At 44.2% G+C, this 20,674-nt stretch overlaps 1 long non-coding RNA gene across 20 annotated transcripts; it reads right to left on the bottom strand.

Annotated features, from left to right (window-relative positions):
- Nucleotides 1–520: 520 nt before the first annotated feature.
- LOC144321118 (uncharacterized) lies at nucleotides 521–20,469 on the bottom strand. Of its 20 annotated transcripts, none has more exons than XR_013386832.1 (9): nucleotides 20,067–20,469; nucleotides 19,693–19,832; nucleotides 19,439–19,537; nucleotides 16,954–17,019; nucleotides 14,200–16,401; nucleotides 13,438–13,564; nucleotides 8,877–8,982; nucleotides 6,438–6,509; nucleotides 521–5,600 (listed from the first exon to the last, which is right to left on the bottom strand). It is a non-coding gene; the product is annotated as an uncharacterized LOC144321118 (long non-coding RNA). The 20 variants fall into 20 exon arrangements; XR_013386840.1 differs by lacking the exon at nucleotides 6,438–6,509 and having other exon boundaries at nucleotides 521–3,767; nucleotides 5,379–5,600; XR_013386837.1 differs by having other exon boundaries at nucleotides 8,881–8,982.
- Nucleotides 20,470–20,674: the final 205 nt, after the last annotated feature.

Below are 20,674 nucleotides of genomic sequence, written 5' to 3'. Positions count from 1 at the left end.
ACAGATGCAATGAAACGCCGGGACACCTGCACCCCGATGTTTCTAGCAGCAATGGCCACGATAGCCAAACTGTGGAAGGAGCCTCGGTGTCCAATGAAAGATGAATGGATAAAGAAGATGTGGTTTATGTATACAATGGAATATTACTCAGCTATTAGAAATGACAAATACCCACCATTTGCTTCAACGTGGATGGAACTGGAGGGTATTATGCTGAGTGAAGTAAGTCAGTCGGAGAAGGACAAACATTATATGTTCTCATTCATTTGGGGAATATAAATAATAGTGAAAGGGAAAATAAGGGAAGGGAGAAGAAATGTGTGGGAAATATCAGAAAGGGAGACAGAACGTAAAGACTGCTAACTCTGGGAAACGAACTAGGGGTGGTAGAAGGGGAGGAGGGCGGGGGGTGGGAGTGAATGGGTGACGGGCACTGGGTGTTATTCTGTATGTTAGTAAATTGAACACCAATAAAAAAAATATATATATAAAAAAAAAAAAAAAAAAAAGAAAGGCAGAGAACAATCACTTAGTGAGTGCATGCTCTAAGTTAGGCCCTGTGTTAACATAGTGAATGAATCAAATAGTTCACCTTTTATAGCAGCCTGCGAACATCCTTGGAGCTGAGATTCACATAGATCATGCCATTTGGCCAAAGTCACACTTTTAGAAAGTGTTATAGCCGTTATGATCACCCTCATCTTCTCAGCTCTGAAAACTGTATCCACTTCCCTGTTGTAGAAGGGCAAGGCTCTACCTTCAGAATGACGAGGCTCAGTGGTGCTGGAGATTGCAGGTCCTAGGAAGTTAGTGGTTTGGATATTAATAATCAAGGGTGATAGTCAAAGTATTTTAAAGTCAGTAAAGCTTGGCCACTGATCCAGCAGAAATGACACTTAACCAAACAGAATGGATGCTGGCTTTAAACCACTAGAAAGGCCTTAGAGAGGATGAGCAACCTTCTGATCACAGAGGGTTTTTTTGTCTGTCATTTTTTCAGGATACTCCTACTAGTTTGGATGATCGTTCAGCTAAATTTCACTCTTTCCCGACCCCACCCATACCACTGTGCATGTAGTTTTCTTCCTTCTCTTTGATGTTGGGCTTGGCCATGACTTGGCTTAGCCACTGGAATGCCATTGACACGATGCAATCAGACACCTTACATGTGCTTTCTCTTCTTTGGATTTATGTCTCAGTGTAGTTGGGGTGGCCACCCCTCCTTTAGCCTAGGACCAAGAGAAAGCCTGTATTGGGTGGACATGAATCCCATCTGCAGCCAAAAACCTCACCCAGCCAATACACAACATGCAGCCGAGCTGTCGAGATGAACCAAGTCCAGCTCATACACCAGCCACAGCAAACCTGAGAACAATGAGCATGAGAATAAAAGCTTAGTGTTGCAGGCACAAGGCTGGGATGGTTGGTTTTCAGCGTCATTGTTGTGATTGCTGCTCAAGGCAGGATGGTGAAGCCTGGGGTGTGTAGCCTTTGGGATTCCATCATTCTTTGTTTGGACCCATGTTCTATCACTTTTTGGCAGTGGGATCTTGGATCCCTTAACTCTAGACTCTGCATCTAGAAAATAGTTTTGTTTCTTTTTCCTGCAGGACATTTGCTTTAGGCAGGAGTTTCAACCAAGGTAATCACGATTGTGTTAATGTTTTAACTGTGTCAATGCCTAATACAAAATGCTCTAATGATAAAGTGATTATTGACATGGAGAGTCACTGCCATGGAAAGGAGCACTGATTTCCTCTGGACCCCTTGGAAGCCACTGTGACATTCTGTTATATTTCCTGTTTGCCATGGTGACCCCGGGGAGCATTGCTGCTAAAGACTAGGAGATGCAAGCATCAGGACAGAGAACATTTGTGATGCAGAGCCAGCACTTTGGATGGGCTCTGTGGGTGGTGTTGATAAAAAATAATATCAACTAGGGCCCACCCTAGCTGCTTGTGATTTTGGAGTATCTCCCTGGGCCAGGTGCTCTGCATGCATTATTTCTTCTATTCTTTGTCATCACACTCTGTGTGATTTTCCTCTGGGAAAGGGTTTTTTTTTTTTTTTAATCCCTGTTTTTCAAATGTGAAAAACAAGGCTCAGAGAGGTTAACTGGCTTGCATAAGACCACACACCTAGTAGGTGCTGGAGTGAGAGTCGAATCCCAGTGTGACCCCATGTCCTTCCAACAGCACACGAAACACTTTTATTGTGGACTAAAGGCACACGTCTCCACAAAATTCACATGTTGAAACCCTAGACCCAGTAGAGCTCTAATCGGAGATAGGGCCCCAACAGAAGTAATCAATGTTATAAAAGGCCATAAAGGCAGCGGTGTGATCTACAGACTCACCATTCTTACAAGAAGAAGGTCCAGAAAGCTTTCTGTCTCTCCTTCTTGATGTCTCTCTCCCTCCCTCCTCATGCTTGTACCCAAAGAAAAGCCACGGAGGACAAAGTGAGAGGCTGGTCATCTGCACATCAGAAAAGCACTTGCAAGAGAAACCGAATTGATTGGAACCTTGCTCTTGACCTTCTAGACTCCATAACAGGTAGAAAATAAATTTCCATTGCTTAAGCCACCCAGTCTGTGGCACCATGTTCTAGCAGTCTCAGCAGACGAACATGGCCTTAAAAACATTACATACAGGGAATGCCTGGCTGGCTCAGTCAGGAAAACATAGGACTCTTCATCTCAGCATCATGAGTTGGAGCCTCAAGGTGGGTATAGAGTTTACTTAAAAAAGATAAAATCAAGACATTAAATACATGTATTCGTTCATGCACCCCACCATTCCCAGGTCACAGAAGGCACCGGAAGGGTCAGTGTGTCCTGGTGTCCTCAACTCATGGGTGGGGATGACACATCGGGGGCAGCCAGGAAGATCTCAGGAACCAGGACTGACCTTAGCCTGACACCTTTTGTTCCAGGAAGACTGTTATCCAGGTTATACCTTGTTTTATTCTTGTGGTGATTAACTGCTTCTTCCGTGTCCATAACTACTGGTGAGCACCGATACATCCCCATCGGAGCTTGACTGGTTCCACGTCCCTCTGCCTTCTGCAGTGCTGGAGGTGATCACTCTCCTCTTCATTTCCAGGTGCTGTGGTTTTGTTTTTGTTGTGTGTGTGCTTGTATCCTTCTTCATCTCCTAATTAAAGAGAAGTCCCTATCACTGGACAGTGTAGGGGCACAGATGGGACGAGGGATGGTGGGGAACATGAGAATGCCGCGGCCCACTAGCCACTGTCTCAGCGTTTGCATCTACTGAAAGGTGCACTTTGGGCCTAGAATGATCTGCATCCCATTTCAATGGACCCGGGCATCTCACTGGTCTGACTGTCTTGTTTGCAGAAAAAGCACAAAGGAAATGTGGCCGCAGTCAAATATGATCTATTTTCAAGCTGGACGGGAAAGAGAAAATCAAAGCAGGACAAGGTAGAAGGTGTAAGGGTGCCCACAGCAGACTCCAGTCTTCTCTAGAAGGGACCGGATGGTGTGCAGAGTCGGGGAGAAAGAGGAGAGGCCAACGTGCCTGTGGGTTTGCTGCCTTCGTGTTTGATGCTTGGGATGATTCTATTTATAAATTTTGTACTCTCACATGGGACAATGAGAGAGACTTCTTTCCTGGCACGTCAAGTGTTTCATTTCCTTCTTTACATGTCTTTACAATTAAGGACATGCGCACCGATGCAGAGGCCTGGAAGTTGAACCCTGTTTCGCCGGCGGCCCACAGCAAGTGAATCTCACGGGAACTGGTTGTCTGGGAAGCAGAGGGGTCTTGGTCACAAAGGAGAGGAGCCACAGGACACGGGCCAGGAATCCCATGAAGAACCAGCATGACCACCGTTGCAGTCCACTGACCCTGGGACAGGCGCGTGTTCCGGGGTCACAGTCCCTGTAACCATAGTGATGGAGTGCCACCAGCTGTGCCACAGGCCTCGCTCATGCGTAAGGTCATTTAACGCCCACGTGCAATCTGTGAGGTCAGAGCTGACTCACCATCATTCAGATGAAGGAACCCGAGAGAGAGTCTCTGGAATCGTGTGTCCGAGGCCACACGGCAGAACCAGGGTGGGAGCCAGGACCATCGGACCGGACTCAAGATTTACATTTCCCATCCCTCCCCCACCTCAGACTCACCCAGAAGCTGAGCGAGGCGGGGAGGGTGGTTCTGAGCACAAGGAGCTGAGTGTGTTTGTTGTGGCAGGAGGTTTAGAAAAAAAGAAGGAGCAGCAGTAATTATTTTACAGTGAAGGATGCCAGCAGACAAACCAGAGGAGATACAGTGACAAAGTATTAAAGCAACGTTGAATGCAAAAGTGACTACTTTTTAGGGCAGAGGAGCCAAGCTCATGGCTCTGTGGGATGGTAAGGCTGTCACCCAGAGAAGGGGGTGGGGGTGGCTTTAGCAGCCACTCCTCAAACACTCCACCCTGTGAGTTCCGGCTGCAGGAGGCCAAGCTGCCGCCAAGAATGCCCTCTTCTGGTGAATGTTCATGCAGCCCCGGACAGCAGCGAGGAGGCCTGAGACCCGAGTTTTCCAGATCCTGGGGAGATCTGCTATCAGACACCGTTGTGCCGAAGCAAATATCACTCCCCTCTCTCTGCCTTTAGCCCCCAAACTAACGAGAAGTAAATCATTCTAAGAAGGGAAGCTGTACCATTGTATAGAGTTTGCTCTCCCCCCCTTTTTTTTAACCCCGAATAATGCTCTCGATGTCATCTGTATATTTATGATAGCTCAAAGACATGGGTGTGTGGATCTAATTAAAAATGTGAAAGGGTTTAGCAGCCTGCTGCTTCCCTGCAACTCTCTGCTTGCCAAATCTTGGCAGCCGTGTTGAAACGGAGCCAAGTGTTTAGTGTTCAGCTGAACCGCTGCCAGCCGAGCGCTGCATTGTGGGGCCGGAGCCGGGAGGTGCTGCAGGAACGTGAGCTCGCAAGGGGAAAGGCTCTGGGCAGAATCGGGGACCCCCCCCCGCCACCCTCTGCACGGGAGCCAGTGGGCCAGGAAGCCAGCCGGGTCTCGCCGCCTGCCCAGCCGGGTCCCTGGCCCTTCCCGGTGCCAGGCAGGATGGTGAGGTCACCTCGGAGGTGGGTCAGGGCTCCAAAGCACTAGGTGGGAGACTGTCCCAACAGCCTTCACTGTAATGTCGTTGAAATTGGGCCTCTTTAGAGGAGGAAGGGTCCCCGGCTTCCTTTCGGCAGCTGGGTGGGTGCTGACAGCTGTCTCCTGCCGGGTTCCCAGGGAGTTCTAGGAGCCTCCACTGCAAGGCTGAGCTCCCTCGATGCCTCCACAAGTGGTCTGTGTCTTCTCTCCGCAGAAGTAGAGTGTGGCATAGGGTTTCCCCAGACCCTATTGTGCACTCACATCACTTGGGGGAGCCTGTGATGATGCAGGTTTCCGATCCAACTGGGAAAGGGGAGATTCATTCTGCCGAGATCAGAACTTGCTGGAAGTGCTTCTGTGCTCAGTTACGAATTCAGACTCTAACACTCATGCATTCGGGGTTGCTGGGCTTGGTGATTCAGAGCCGGCGTGAAGGCTGGGGGTGGTTCAGAGAGCTCAGTGTTCTCCTCAATATGAAGAAAGCTAAGTAAAACAAAAGCACGGCAAAGATGCAGATTACATGGTATTTCCTCAAAATGCACCAACTATGGAAAAATTAAAGAGGCAAAAGGACTCATTCTTTCTGTACAGAAACATTCCCCTGCAGAGAGCGAAAATCCAGGTCTAAAAAGAGCTGCTAATATACTTGGGGGGTGTGTGTGGATATGTTCCAGGGGCCAAGTGGAGGATGAAAGAAGGTTTTGCCATTTAATCGTATATGGCATGAAAAATATACTGATTTTTCATGATCGTGTGTGATGATATATTTCTTTTGTAATAGAAAAAAATAAGAGGAAGAAAAAGCAAGACTGCCTTGTATAGGGAGTCTGGCAATGACCTGTTCTTAGGGTAGACCACTGTGTAAATAGAACATTAACTTTTTTTTTTTAATTATTTGAGAGAGAGCAAGAGCAAGAGAGATCATAGAGGAAGAGGAGGAGGGAGAAGCAGACTTGCCGCTGCGCAGTGAGCCCAATGTGGGGCTCGATCCCAGGACCCTGAGATCATGACCTGAGTTGAAGGCAGAGGCCCAACGGCCACCCAGGTGCCCCAGAACACGAACTTTGAACTCAGTCTATCCTGGAATAGAATCTGGGTTCCAGCACTGAGCTCAGGAAAGTTATCTGACATTGGTCCACCTGCAGAATGGCATGGTGGGGCCTTCACTGCAGGAGCTGCTGTGGGACCCATATGTGAAGGGGTTCATACCCAGGTGGCTTCGAAGGGCACTGTGCAAAGCCTCAGCCCCTCCCCCATGGGGCCAGGGCCACTACCCCTGATAGAATTTCATCCCGGCAGACAGCTCCTAAGCACAAATACCTTCTAAAATCTCTGGATGGGAGCTAATCACTTCGGAAGTCACTGAGCCACCTTTCATGATATCAGAGGAGCCTGAAAAAAAAAAAAATGAGACTCTGGGGAATGACAGAAAATTTTCTTCCTTTGTGAATGGCAAATTTAGACATATGAAAAGTTTAAAATGACATGCCAAATAAATCCAAAGTCGTCATAATTTAGCCAGCCACTTTCATTATGAGACAATGCAATGCACAGAGTCAGTGCTATGGAGGGAGATGCAGGTCGTTTGGCCCACGTACAACTAGGGGGCTGATATTTTCTTAAAATCCTAAATTGGCATGGCATGTCGCTCGCCTAGTGGTTTGGATTATGCAGAACTTACTGTTTCTTTCACAGAGTGAGAGGCCGTTTTCTACTGTGATTCCTAGGATTTTTCTAGGAAGATTCCACTCTAAGAGACTCATTCCTACCATGTGGGCAGGTGACTGTCTAAACCACTGAGGGAAGATACTCAAGGTAAACATCTAATTAATTAAAGAAAACCTCTCCCTCCACTCCGACCTTGTCAATATCCTTCAATTGAGAAACACACACACACACACACACACACACACACACACACACTTTTCAAAATTCCTCAGGTCATCAGGTCGTCTCACCCAACTGTCTGCATTAATTCTACAAACCTTAAACCGACACACTCCCTTCAAATGTCTATATGACCACAACCCCTCCACTCTCCTAAGCAACATTTGCTCCAACTTAATATTCTGGTGCTTTCGGGAACAACATTTAAAAATAAACCATTTTGGCACATTGTCAAAGTCTTGTCTAAATTCCTTCATGACAACCACCCTAAGTGAGATTTTGAAAGCCAACAGGAGTTGGGGGTGGGGAGTGAAAGGAGTCCCCCGTTTAGAGTTATCATTTCAGACAATGTCAAACGAGGATGCATTTACTGATTCCCTCTCCCCCTGTCTAATTCTATCATGTTCATGGGGGGCATCATCACCCCACCCCCTGACTCCCACTGCCTGTATCTTCTTTGTCCTCTCTGTGGGGCCGAGCACCTGGGTTTGTCGGTGACGGGGCTCCTAAGTCCTGGGACACCCTTTGGCCCACGGCCAGGGCTGGCCACTGGAGAAAGAAGGAGTAGGCAGAGAATAGGCCTAGGGCAGGTGTTAAAATGTTGTTTCTGGTCCTCCATAGCAATCACTGCAAAACATTCTTGTCTGCTCCATTCCCATCAACAACCTGCTCTCCTTGGTCTGTTGCTAAGAGACCAGCCTGTTGTTTACAAGATCCTCGGTGCCGTAGACTTCCATAATTTATAATTTATTATCTTAGTGTCAAAACTTGTGTTGGTTTTTATTTTATTTCGCCATAGATCCAATAATTGTTAGATACAACAAAGGTCATGCATCTGCCCGTGGCACGGTTGCTGTTCGGATAGCATCCCCGGCCGCCCCTAAGTTTAGGTGCCGTGGAAGAAAATGCTATTATAAACTGAAGATGAATATCATTTTTGTCCATTAACTTTATGCATTATATGACTGCTCAGGTCAATGGATTCCCTCAAGATTTGCTCACTATTGAAAACATGTTTCTGTCCAACCAAGAAGGAAATGAATTGAAATGATTTCAATTATCCCAAGAAAGGAGTTGAGTCTTCTTGCTCTACACTTCAACACCCCCTAGCTCAGCTCGCCCATCCTGTTCCCAGAAAGTTCAGAGCCATGGACATTTACCTAGTGCTAGATATTACTCTCAAGCCATTGCCGGGCTTTGCAGGTGCACAAAACAGCCTTTGGAAAGTAGTCTCGACTCACAGGAAGTCAATCAATTCAGTAAGGAAGTGATGGCATGAAGAAAGGAAATCATTGAAGTAAAAGAGCTCAGTTGCAATACACCCACTTAAAGAAGAAGAGAAACTGTACACGTTTATAATCACGATCACTGCTAACCTTTAGTGGGCCAGGCGCAAGGCTGAGTGCGGAACCCAAAGAAACGGACAGAAATCTCCTGACAAACCTACAGGGAAAATTCTAGAATTAGCCCCATTTTAGAGACAACAAAATCGGGGCTTTGTGACCTTAGGTAAGTGGCAGACCTAAGCTCAAGAGGAGTGACTCTACAGGCATTAGTCTCACAGAAATTAGTAAAAATCCAGCATGGACTTAGCAGCTTATGGTCTATTAAAGAAGCATTCACAGACATTTGATGAGGCAGGGAAATTCACATGGGTTCCAAAACCCCATCACCACGTTATCTTTCTTTGCAGTCTTTAGAATCTCTCTAGAAACCACAGAGCATGTGAAATTTCTAGGAAGGGCATTTTATTTTCCCCATCAGAGGACCTGGCAAATTCTTATGGCATTTTACTGGGAATTAAATTTGTTGTTTTCCAGAAAGCAATTATGGCAATAATCCACACTAGCATATTCGCCACTCAATTCCTACCTACTTCCTGCTGGCGATATCATGCTGTGTCCCTGGCCAGGACATCCCATCCTGGAAAGATCATCGGGACCATTTCTGGTTGGGGTTGTTAGCTTCTTTTTCACTGCTGTGGTGGAAAAACATACAAACAGGTGAGAAACCATTGGCCATCTAAGAAGCAGTCAGCCTCTCAACCATTTTGCAGACCTATTTGATTTTCTTCTCCCAAGCAAGGAGTTGATTCTTACATTAAAGTGCAGACTCTTTAACTGGAACTCACAGATTTACCACAAGCAACAGGAAAGGGTGCACCTATCCCTCAACTCATCTTCTGACAAGAGACCAGAGCTTTGTGAAGGTACACATGGCGTCCTATTTATCTTGGTACCTGCATCCTACCTGTGTGCATCACTTACAGTTAAGGTTCAGAAATTGTGGGCTTAATTCCCTGCCTACCCTTAGCAAGCCCTGTGAACTGAGGTGGGTCTGTTAACTCTTAGATTCCTGCTTTCTATGTTTGCAAAAGCTAGGATGATAATACCACCTTCTTCACAAGGAAGACACAGTTAAAAGTAAACAGTGGACACAACACAAAATCAAGGGGCAGGGAGAGAACTATACAAAAGTGATTAATATCCTTACTGAAAGCTGGGGCTGCAATAACATGCCCGACCAGAGTTGCCTGTTGTTGTTGTGTGTGCAGCTGGGAGCATGTTGTCCGTGTTACTATACCAACACCAGGAAGCATTGGAGATCGGAGGTGGAATGCTTGGGCTTTCTCCTGTCAATCATTCAGGGCATAATGGAGGAGACAAACGTGTAAATGATTATTCAGAAATATATACCCACTGCTGTGGAGACCCAGATTGAGATGTGACCTTGGAAAATGTCGTGTTTCAGCCTCATTTTTCTTATCTGTAAGATAGGGACATAACTGCCTTGTCAACTTGAGTATGAAGAGAAGGGTGCTACCTGCTATCTGTCACCTAGGAGATACTCAATAAATATGGAGGAAGAGAGATGAGGAGTGTCAATGGCCCACCCCAACCATTACCTCTCCCCCAGGGGCTTCTAGGAGAGATTTTTATTCACTGATAAAAACTAAAGGTAATCAGAACACAGTCTCACCAGCCACCCTTGTGGGGGTTTCATCAAGGCCAGCAGGAACTGTCAGAGTAGTAAGGCACATACTGATTCCAACTCAACTAACTTTTAGCCTCTCTTTTGGTCCATAGCGATTCAGCAAGCTGAAAAGTCAGGAAGTAGTGGGGTCAGCCTACTGTTTTGCCAGCATAATGCTCAATTCTAAGTGTGATCAATGATGGAGAGAGTGCTGATATAAAGAAAGGAAAAGCCCCTTGGGAACCACATGAGTTGGGCTAGAAATTCAACTCAGCCATTTTTAAATTCTGACCATGAGCAAGTAATTAACCTTTCTGAGGGTAACTTCATCGTGTTGGCATTAACACTGATTGATCACATGGGTGAAGCTCCTGGAACACAGGGGATGTTCAGTGGAAGGCAGTTGCCCTCCTTTCCAAAGACCCTGGAAGACGGATAATGCTGACACAGGATGGGCCATGGTCTGGGGTCTCTGACCTAGCTATAGGGGGTCACATAGAAATTCCACTAAGATTGGATTATCCCTTTACTTCCTCTCAATTCCTGCCATCTGACTGATACTACTGCCCAGGGGTTTTTGTTTGTTTGTTTTAAAGGAAATATCTACTGGATGGGAATTGTCAGAATGAAGTTCACCCTAAGTGAACTACTCCTTACCCACCTCTAAAACTATCACCCTCCTTTTTTTTCCCCCAGAAAAGCAGAGTCTTCCACACAGATGCCCAAGACATGCACCAAGACATCATGGGTGACCTAGCTCCAGGAAGCCCCCACCCCTGCATCTCCTGCATTACCATCTGAAGCCTATTGATTCTCTTTCCTAAAAAGTCCTTCCACACAGATCTGTAGTTTTCAGGGCAGTTACTAAGCACATGATTCTAGACCAAGATAACCCATGTTCCTTACCTTCTTATAAATCTCTAAGGGTCTCCATCTTTAGCAAGGAAAACCTCAAGCCTCTTAGCACAGGCTCCTGCTTCAAATCCCCATCTGTCCCATATCCTCTCAGATACTTCCTCACAGACACGAATTTTAGGATGTGCAGCACACAGTCACTTCTCATTTTTCAAGCATGTCACGTTGGGCCATGATTTTGTGACTTTGCACATTTTGCCCCTCTTGACTGATGTGACTTCTCTTTTCCCAGTGAATTCCTGTTCAGTCTTCAAGACTCAACCTACATGTCACTTCATCTCAGAAAATTTCCTGTCTTCTCTGGGTTGGTCAATAATCTAAGCTTGTCTTATTCATTTCTGTATCAATAAAACGTGACACATGGTAGCATCCTAGCACCTATGCAACTGGGTTTTGGTTTTCTTCTTGTGTCTCCAAATACTCTCCTCACTCTTCTTTCTGGGACTGTCTTTCTCCACCAGTCATTAGCTGTTGATGTTCCTCAGGGCTGGCCATATGGCATTTCAAAATATCAGAATAATAACTCTTTACATTGTGTCTTGGTAATCCATCTGCTCCCCTGGCTGCACTATCCACTCAGATGCTGACGCTTTCCAGAATTGTAGCTCCAGTCCTGCCTCTCCCTACACCCCGGATCTTTCCATTCATGGATGTGATGGTTGTCTAGAGACTTGAGTATTTCACAGAACCCTCAAACTCAAAGCTTTGAACTGATTTTACTTTCATCTCCTTATGTACCCCTAAATCCTTATTCATTTCAATACTCCCTCATTAGTGGCATCACCATATGCTCAATGTCCAAATGATTCTACCCAAAAAACAACTTCCCTCTGTCTTGTTAAACAACAAAGTTTTGGGGTACCTGGATGAATCAGTTGATTAGACATCTGACTCTTGGTTTTGGCTCAGGTCATGATCTCAGGGTCCTGAGACTGAGCCCCACATTGGTCTCTGCATTCAATGGAGAGTCTGCTTGAGATTCTTTCCTTCTCCCTCTGCACCTTTCCCAGCACTTGTTCTCTCTCTCTCAAAAATAAATAAATAAATAAATAAATAAATAAATAAATAAATAATCTTTAAAAAACAAGGTTGTGGGATGTTTCCTGTACAATAGTTTTCAAATCTGTTCAGCCTCCCCAATCCAACACTATTCTCCATCATCCCCTTGGTCAAGGCTGCCATTGTCTCTTTTCTGTACTTCTGCACAAACTCATAACTCATTCCCTGCCTCTTTATTTTACCCCCACCCATCCACCATCTAATAGCCAGGATGGTGACTCTAAAGTACTAACATCGTCACGCCATTTTTTTTTTCTATTTGAAATTTTCCAAAGGTTCTCCTGCTCTTTTGTGGGTTTCAAAGCTTCTGTGTGGTTCACAAAGATCTGGATTTCTGTGTCTTGCTTCTCTGAACTCTGTAGCCATGTTGGATCACTCAATTCCGCACTGGACTCTGTTCTCTCTGGGTCTCAGTCTGCTCATATGCTGCCTTCTTCCCAACCTTACCTAACCCCTAGTCAACCTTCACACATCAGCATGTGGTTTACTTCTTGGAGAGTTTCTTCTCCTTTGTCTATCATTCAACTGTCAGTACCACGAATGAATGTGTGAAATAAATGGAAATATGTATATTTGTACAAATTATTTATAGTTTCCTTTTTTTTGAGATCAACTTGCCAAAATTCTGCCTCAAAAGTGCTCTTCTTCCTCACCGATCTGATTTCTTGTTCTCTCTCCTTGGATAATCCCTGAGTTCACACTTTCAGAAATGTGCTTGTGTTCTCTTTGAAGTTCATTTAGGAACTTCTTCCAAAGAGGTACTGTATAGCCTATCACAGCAGTAAGAAACTTAGGGGTATAATTTTTATTCTCAAGGCTCTGTTTGTAGAATATACATATGATTGGTCAACATAAATCAAGCTTTTTATTTTATGCCACACTATCAGAGTAAACAATGATGAACTATATATCTCAGGAGATCCTCCAAGCTCTTTTTGGCTGATCACAAATGGTTCCTCTCTTCCAAAAGCATTTTGACGGTTTCTAACAGTATATTTTGATTGGTTCCCCAACTCTGAGCTCTTCCTAGGAAAATAATTTCCCAGTCTTGTGTGTGTGTGTGTGTGTGTGTGTGTGTGTGTGTATTTTTTTTAAACAGTGTTTCTGCCAAGCAACCTGCCTTTTAGCATCCTACATTTGGTCTGGGTTTTGCAATTCTAGACCCTTGTGCCAGAGAGAGCAAATCTTCTAGCCCTTTGATCTTCACGATCATTCAATTATCTTTCTGGTCTCCTTCTGTTGTCATTTAGGGTAAGTACATACAGTCGGTCTTTGTATCTGTCCATGAAAGGTAATCTCACTCTTCTTCTAATTATTTTTGGATCCCTTGGCTAAATGCCCTCCAATCTGCATGCATCCTTCTCATACCACATAGTCCACATCTGCAGAGCTTTGCCCAGGTGCAGTCTGCACAAAACTACAAAGCCAGAACTCACAGCCCTTCTCCCTCCACCAGAAAGCACAATGACCCTGAAAGTGCTGTTACCTCCAGCTCAGCTTGTTGAACAAATCCCTCAGTCCTCTTGAGTTGGTACCTCTTGAGTGCCAACTGTTGGTCACTCTCCTCCTGAGTTTTCTTCACAGATTTCCTCTTCACTTGAAAGCATCATGTTCTTTTTTAAAAAAAAAAGATTTTATTTATTTATTCATTCATGAGAGATAGAGAGAGAGGCAGAGACACAGGCAGAGGGAGAAGCAGGCTTCATGCAGGGAGCCCGACGCGGGACTTGATCCTAGGTCTCCAGGATCACACCCTGGGCCGAAGGCAGCACTAAAGCACTGAGCCACCCGGGCTGCCCGAAAGCATCATGTTCTTTAGTTATTTCAGCTTTCAGGTTTGACTGTTTTATAGTCAACATGTCTTTATTTAAAAATTACAAGAGCCCTTACTATTCTTGCTTCTGCATGGGTAGCTTTTTGCAATGCCTGAACAGGGCTTGAGGGAAACACAGTATCTTGCTGTACAATTTGACTGCTTAAATGAGGAGAAAGGATGAGAAATGTCTCTGTGCCTCAAGACAACACATCTTTTCTTTTTCCGTTCCTCACTCAGCCCTAGTGAGTGCTTGTCCTTCCACAGAGCACTGTCCTTCCACATTTCAGTTAATGCTTTTACATAAATACTGTTGCATATACTTTCAAAGTAAATCTTTTAAAGTAATGGTCAGTGTATTATAGCAAAATGAGCATGAGATTTGATGGTAGGGAGCTCGGGTCTACTTTCTTTCCTATAGTTTAGTAGGCTTACCCTTGTCTCCTTTTTATGCCTTAGCATCCTCATCTGCCAAATGGGTAGATGATATAACTTCAGTCTGTTATAGAAAAATATTAAAAATGACTCCAGAAGTTTTTAGTAAACTCTAAAGTGTTCTGTAAACACCTCAGATAACCTTCAGAAAAGTCTAGTACGTAAAGTCTGAGACCTTTCTATTGTTATAGAGGCAACTTCTAATCAGTTTAAGTTGTTAAAATAAAAATGGAGAGGAAATTTGGTTAAGATAAAATGAGATCTCAAACATGGCAAAGTGTTGTTTTTTTTTATGGCAGAAAATCTAATATTGTTGGAGTTAGTCGTGAGAAACCGTACCTGTAGCTGGTAAGTGTGTGAGTAGACCCATTGTGTTCACATATGTTGGGGAATCAAGAATTCTATAATAAAAATACTGTCCTTCCAGGGCTCATACTGGAACTGGGGCTATCATAAACACATTAAACAAGAGGATTTAGTTAGAAATTAGAGTATAGCTTTGTTGGTATCCAGAGAATGGTGAGAGATGGAGAAGAGAAGACTGTAGAGCATCACAGAAAAGTTCTTAGAGGGGTGTGGTTCCATCAGAGTCCTGAGGGCTACATAGAGCAAGCAGAGAGAATAGCAGAGGGCATTTCTGTGTGAGGCACCCAGAGGAAATTGAGAGAACAGAAAGGGGTGTTTACCGAGAGATTGGTTAGCACATTAACTGGTAATAACATTGGTTGGACTTTGAAAGTCAAATTCTGCAGCAACTTGATATGTTTCATCAATGGGGGTGCGGGGAAGATTGGAGGGTGGGAATACCTAAAATAGTTCACCTTGAAAATGAAAAAAGTCATTCTTCCTGAATTTAAATTTAAATTTATTTTGAATTAAATGTAAATGTAAATAAATCACTGTGCTGGGACATATACCCCTTTGTCCTAAAAGACTCTCTTCTATGTCCATCTTTGCCCTGCTTACTCCTTAGCACCCCTCCGGATTCAGGAAGGAGTCATCCTCTCCTCCAGCCTCACCCCAGTCCCTCTCCCCAGCCCCTAGCCAGGTGGCTGACCCAGTGTGGCCTGGACATGCCTCATCGAAGCAATCGTTACCCTATCCCATAGTTCACAGTTTCATCCTACACTGTGACCCTCCTCTTTCCATCTTCAACTTTATTATAGTCTCATCATTCATGTTCAGTGACTTTTACCTTCTCTGTGCACCTCTTCCTATACACTGTCTCCTCCCATGAGTATAGGCTGTCCACAGATGCTTAGGAAACCTTTGCTGGTATCTTCTCTGGTCACCTAGCCAAGTGGAGACTCCAGTGTTCCCTCACCACTGTCTTTACTCAGCAACGTTAAGAACACCAGGTAGGCTGAACTAGGAATTCCCTTGGTTTTAACACAAAATATGGTCAGTTTAAATGGCCTAATTGTCCTGGCTAAATAGCTCTCCCCTGGGATAAGTGAAAATGCTCTTTTAGTCTGGCTAACAATTCTGAGCCTCTGGGCCCCCTGGGTTCCCCGTGGGCGGATGGTGGGAGTCCATTAGCCAGCTCACCTCCTGCCCTTTCTGGTCTCACCTGGACCCTATCACCTGTGTCTGGGCCGTCTCAAGAGGTCCACGCCTGCCTCTCTCTAAGTTTCAGCCATAGATGGAGAGGTTCAAGCAACTGCCTTCCTTAATGCAGTGAGTCTTGCCTTGATTAGAATATGAGGAGGAACTGGTGTGACTACTTCAAAAGGAAAGATATAGATAAATAATAAAGTAGTTTATAGGGAGCAGTGAATGGGAGGAAAATAAAGTTTAAGCATCAGACCTCTTTAGTTTAAGATTTTGATGAGCTATATGGCTGTTGTACGTGATCTGATCTGTCAGAACACGAATTTCCTCATGTTGTGAGGAATGGGGACGCTAGCCCCTATCTTACAACAATGCTATCAGGGTCAGAACTGGGTGTCGGTGAAACATCTGCCAAAGCACCAAAAAATGGAATCTACTGCAACCACTGTTATCTTACTAAACACAAGGAGCTTCAGAGTTTAGATTCACAATCTTATGAGGACCCCAAATCCTTGAAAGGGGATGATCTTATTTTCTATAACTGTTAGAAGTGGTGTCAATCTTCTATGAACGTTCCAGAACCAATGACTTGAGGGGACACTGAGACACCTTTTTTCATGTTAAGTGTCTGCTGGGTACAGAAAAGGAAATCTGAAAAAAAAAAAAAAAAAAGAAAAGAAAAGGAAATCTGTTGAAAAAGAATGAGCAAGCCTTCTCACAGTGGCCACTCTTAACAGTATTAAGCCATTTCTCTGGATGATAAAGAAACAACAGGAAAAATGAACCAATTCATGGTAGATTTTTATCCTAGGAGAGAAGCAATAAACCCTATTCCTCCTTTTGTCAATTCCTCTTCAATTTAAAGAACTAACTGCGGCTCATAAGAACTGAATTTGTTTATTGATTAATCCATGCCTACATGGTACTTGATACTATATGATACCATCACACTGAGATACAATTTACCCCAAACTGTATGTGTCTAGTCATTTTAAATGTAGAAATGAGGTAATTATAGCCAGAAGTATTCATTAAAATTTGAAAGTAGATAAATAAAAGGGAATGCTACTATCTAGTCATTAAAATTCTGCAAATAAAATGTGAAAAAAAGACATAACGAAATCCACACCCTTCCTATTATCTACCTCCTTTTTATTTTTTATGAGTCAGACGTGACCTCTCTAGAGAATAGTTATTTCTTACCTCCATGATCAAGGTGGAGCAGGTTGTGGGGGAGCCAAGTGTCCACCTGGGAGAGGGTCACAGTCCCTAAAGCAGAAGGTGTGGTTCTATCATCTGTAATTTTCATCAGAAAACTAACTAGAAGACTATAGATTAGACACTGTTTGTTGGATAACAGGAAGGGAGAGACTCATATCAAGATTAAAGAACAACGTGTATTTCTTAAAAAAGTTAAAAGGAATGCAGCACACATATGTCTCCGCGATTGCAGTGTGACTTTCTACATGTCAGTGTTGCTGGAAGCCTGAGGAAAGGGGAGAGGGAATGGGTGCTGAGGCCACTCATTGTTAACAAATTCCTCAGTGAAACAGAAAAAGACAGGTTAATGGTTAGTTGTCTCTGTGTGGGTGGTTGCAGGTGGAAGGGCAAAGCAGAGCAATGGTAAAATTTCAACATCAGCAGAAAAACACAGGCCACATGAGCTCGCCTCAGACCAGCTGATTCCCGCAGTGAATTCACCAGGGAAAAGGGATTTAGAGGCAAGATCTCATTACTAATTTTGTTTGAAACCCACCTGTGAACACAGTAAAAGAAATAATCCTTGGGATGGGGGGGGGGTGACTATGTGCTCAGGTGTAGACAGTTCTTAACCCAATCGGCTGCTTAACTTTGAGGCTAATAAAACACGAGTTCTTCTACATAAAGTGAATATGAACACAGCTAGAAACCCAACCATAAGGCTGCTGATGGTCACCCCAGGTCAGCTTGCAAAACTGATGTGGGTCACTAGTAAGCAAATGGCACTGAATGATGAAATAGAGTGAACTGTCTAAAGAGGTGAATAAACTTGGAGTAATTTCCTCCACCCTATTTTTATAAAGGGTCGTGCACCTGTTAGGACTTTCTTTGGATTAAATGTATCTACTCAGTGTTATCCGAATAGTTCAGAGTTTCCTGGCTTCATTCAGGTGAGGCTTGATCAAGAATTTCAATCATGTCACAAGGACCATGTTCTTCTGGGTCTCTTCTTTTGGTCCATTAATGTTGATGCCACCCCAGGCTCTATGCCATGGTTTCTGGGAACGCCCAGCTCTCCCTTCATCAGAGTAAAATATCTCCAGTCCTGCTCTTCACATCTTTCCATCTCTCTAGCCACAAATGAATGAAGGTCTACTTCAGTAGTTCCCTCTGGGAGTCAGTCTCCAAGATGGGCCACAATGATCCTATATCTTGATATTTAGAATCTTCTAAATGTCCCATCCCTGAATAAGGTTGGAAGTAGTAATTTAATGATTAAGAGGTTGTGTCCAAGATTAGATTATGATTGGTGATGACTTTCCTCTTGTCTTTATGTACCTTCTGTTATTCTTCTCACTTACTTGCTGTGGATAAGCAAGCTGCCATGAGGTGAGCTACCTTACAAAAAAACCTATATGACAAAGAATGGAGGATGGTCTCTAACCAATAACTAGTAAGGAACTGAGGCCCTCAGCCACCAGCCTATGATGATCTGAATCTTCCAATAACTGTGAGTGACCTTGGGAGCAGACCTTTTCCTAACCAAGACTAGACATGGTGACAGGTCCAGCCAACACCTTGAAGCAGCCTCTGAGTAACCCTGAGACAGAAGCTGCAACCATACCCTATATGATCCCTCACCCACAGAACTTGTGAGATAATAAATGTTTATTGTTTCAGCCAATAAGTTTGAGGGCACTTGTGATGTAGCAATACCCAGTACACTACCACCAAGGAGAAAGGATGCTTCTCTTGCCCAGAGGTCTCAACTAATACATCCCTGATTCTCGTTGTTTGTGAGTGCAATATGTGCATCTCCAGATGCATTGCCACAAGTCAAAGATACTCATTTGTGAGACCTGGGTTTGTAATCACAGAAGCAGGCCTCTAGTTGTTTTACTTACTAGCTGTGTGCTTGGGGCCATCCACCTACCTATTTTAAGCCTCATCTTGTAAATCTGTATAGTGGTATAGGGGCCTCAAACCATGTCTCTCAAAGAGATTTGACCAGCTCCCAACCCCTGGTACTAATAAATATAACTTTGTTTGGAAATGAGGCCTTTGCAGACATGAAGATAAGAGCATTCATCCTGTATTTGGAGTGGACCTTACATGTGTGACTGGTGTCCTTGTAAGAGAAAGGAGATGTGAGACACAAAGACTCAGAGCGGAGAAGGCATGAGAAGATGGACGTAGAGACAGTTGAAAGCCACAAGCCAAGAACTCCAGGGAGGGCCAGTTGCTACCCATAGCCAAGAGAGGGGCATGGAAGAGGTTCTCCCTCAGAACCTACAGAAGGAAGAAACTGCTGACACCCCAATTCCAAGACTCCTGGCCTCCTGGCCAATGAGGAAATAAAGATCTCTTGTTTGAAGCCACTCAGTCAGTGATACTTTCCTATGACAGCCCTAGGAAACAAATCTGAATGGTTAATATGGTCTATACATTGTAAGTTTATGGATACAGAAGTCTATATAAATTTACTGACCTAATGGTCAGTGCACTGCCGGTTACTTATCCCTCACTCCAGTGGTATGAAGTGTGCCAAGGAGGAACTTCAATGCCAAAGACTGGGCAGGCTTTAAATCTGATGGAAAGACATGGAATACCAAGTTTGAGAGCGTACGTGTAGACATGGTGACAGCTTAAGATGTGGATCAGGTGAGAGAGACAGAGAACATGCACACCTGTCTAGCACACGATAGATTTACAATAAATGCTTCTGATCCCAAGGAACCATACCTTTGGTCTTCCTTCACTGACTCATTCTGCTGCCTGGCTCCAGGCTGCTCCACCAATCACTGGACTGGCACTTCCAGTGAAATATATTCACAGAATAGATATGAAAAAATGTTCAATCACATTCCTCTTCACTGGCTGTTCTGGGAAGAGCAGCAGAGAAGGAAGTCAAAGTCAATGGTTTACATTGAATCCACAGCTTCTCTTGGGCAGTTGACAAGAAATGTGTCCATTTCATATTTGTCCTTAAATTCTTTAGACATCCCTCAATGTCTGAAGGACAAACTCCAGGCTCTTATGGTCTGTACCACTTTCTCACTGGCCCCATCCCCCATCACTCCCCCCCTTATATTTTAGTTTCCACAGCACAGCGTTACCTGTCCTGGCAGAAGTAGGCTTTGCCTTTTCACATATTGCGCCTTGGTTCCTATGATTGCCAACAACTAGAATTTTCTTCCCCACTAACTTTTTATTGTAGCCTGTCTTCTTTTTTTTTAACAAATTTTTTCATCCTTCATTCCCTGCTTCCAAATCCTTGGCTGTCGCTGACCTTTTGACTGTCTCCATAGAGTTGCCTCCACATTCCAGAATGTCCTATAGCTGGAATCCTGCGTTATGTAACCTTTTCAGGCTGACTTCTTTCACTTGGCGGTATGCATTTAAGTTTCTTTCATGTCTTTGCAAAGCTAGATAGCTCATTTATTTTTATTACTAAATAATATTCCATTGTAGAGATGTGCCACAGTTCATTTAACCATCTACCCATTGGAGGACATCTCAACTGATTCTATGTTTTAGCAGTTATGAATAAAATGCTGCTATAAATATCTGTATGCAGGTTTTTATGTGGACACAAGTTCTCAACGGTTTTTCTTTTAAAATTCAGCTCAGATGCCTGGAGGAAGTTCCAGGGAGCATTGCCTGATTCCTACAGGCTGGGAATGTGCCTCTCCAGAGAGCAGCACAGTACCTCTCTCTCTCTCAC

Source organism: Canis aureus, chromosome 9 (genome assembly GCF_053574225.1).
Source record: "Canis aureus isolate CA01 chromosome 9, VMU_Caureus_v.1.0, whole genome shotgun sequence".
NCBI classification, from domain to species: Eukaryota; Metazoa; Chordata; class Mammalia; order Carnivora; family Canidae; genus Canis; species Canis aureus.
This window is presented reverse-complemented; position numbering and strand designations above follow the sequence as displayed.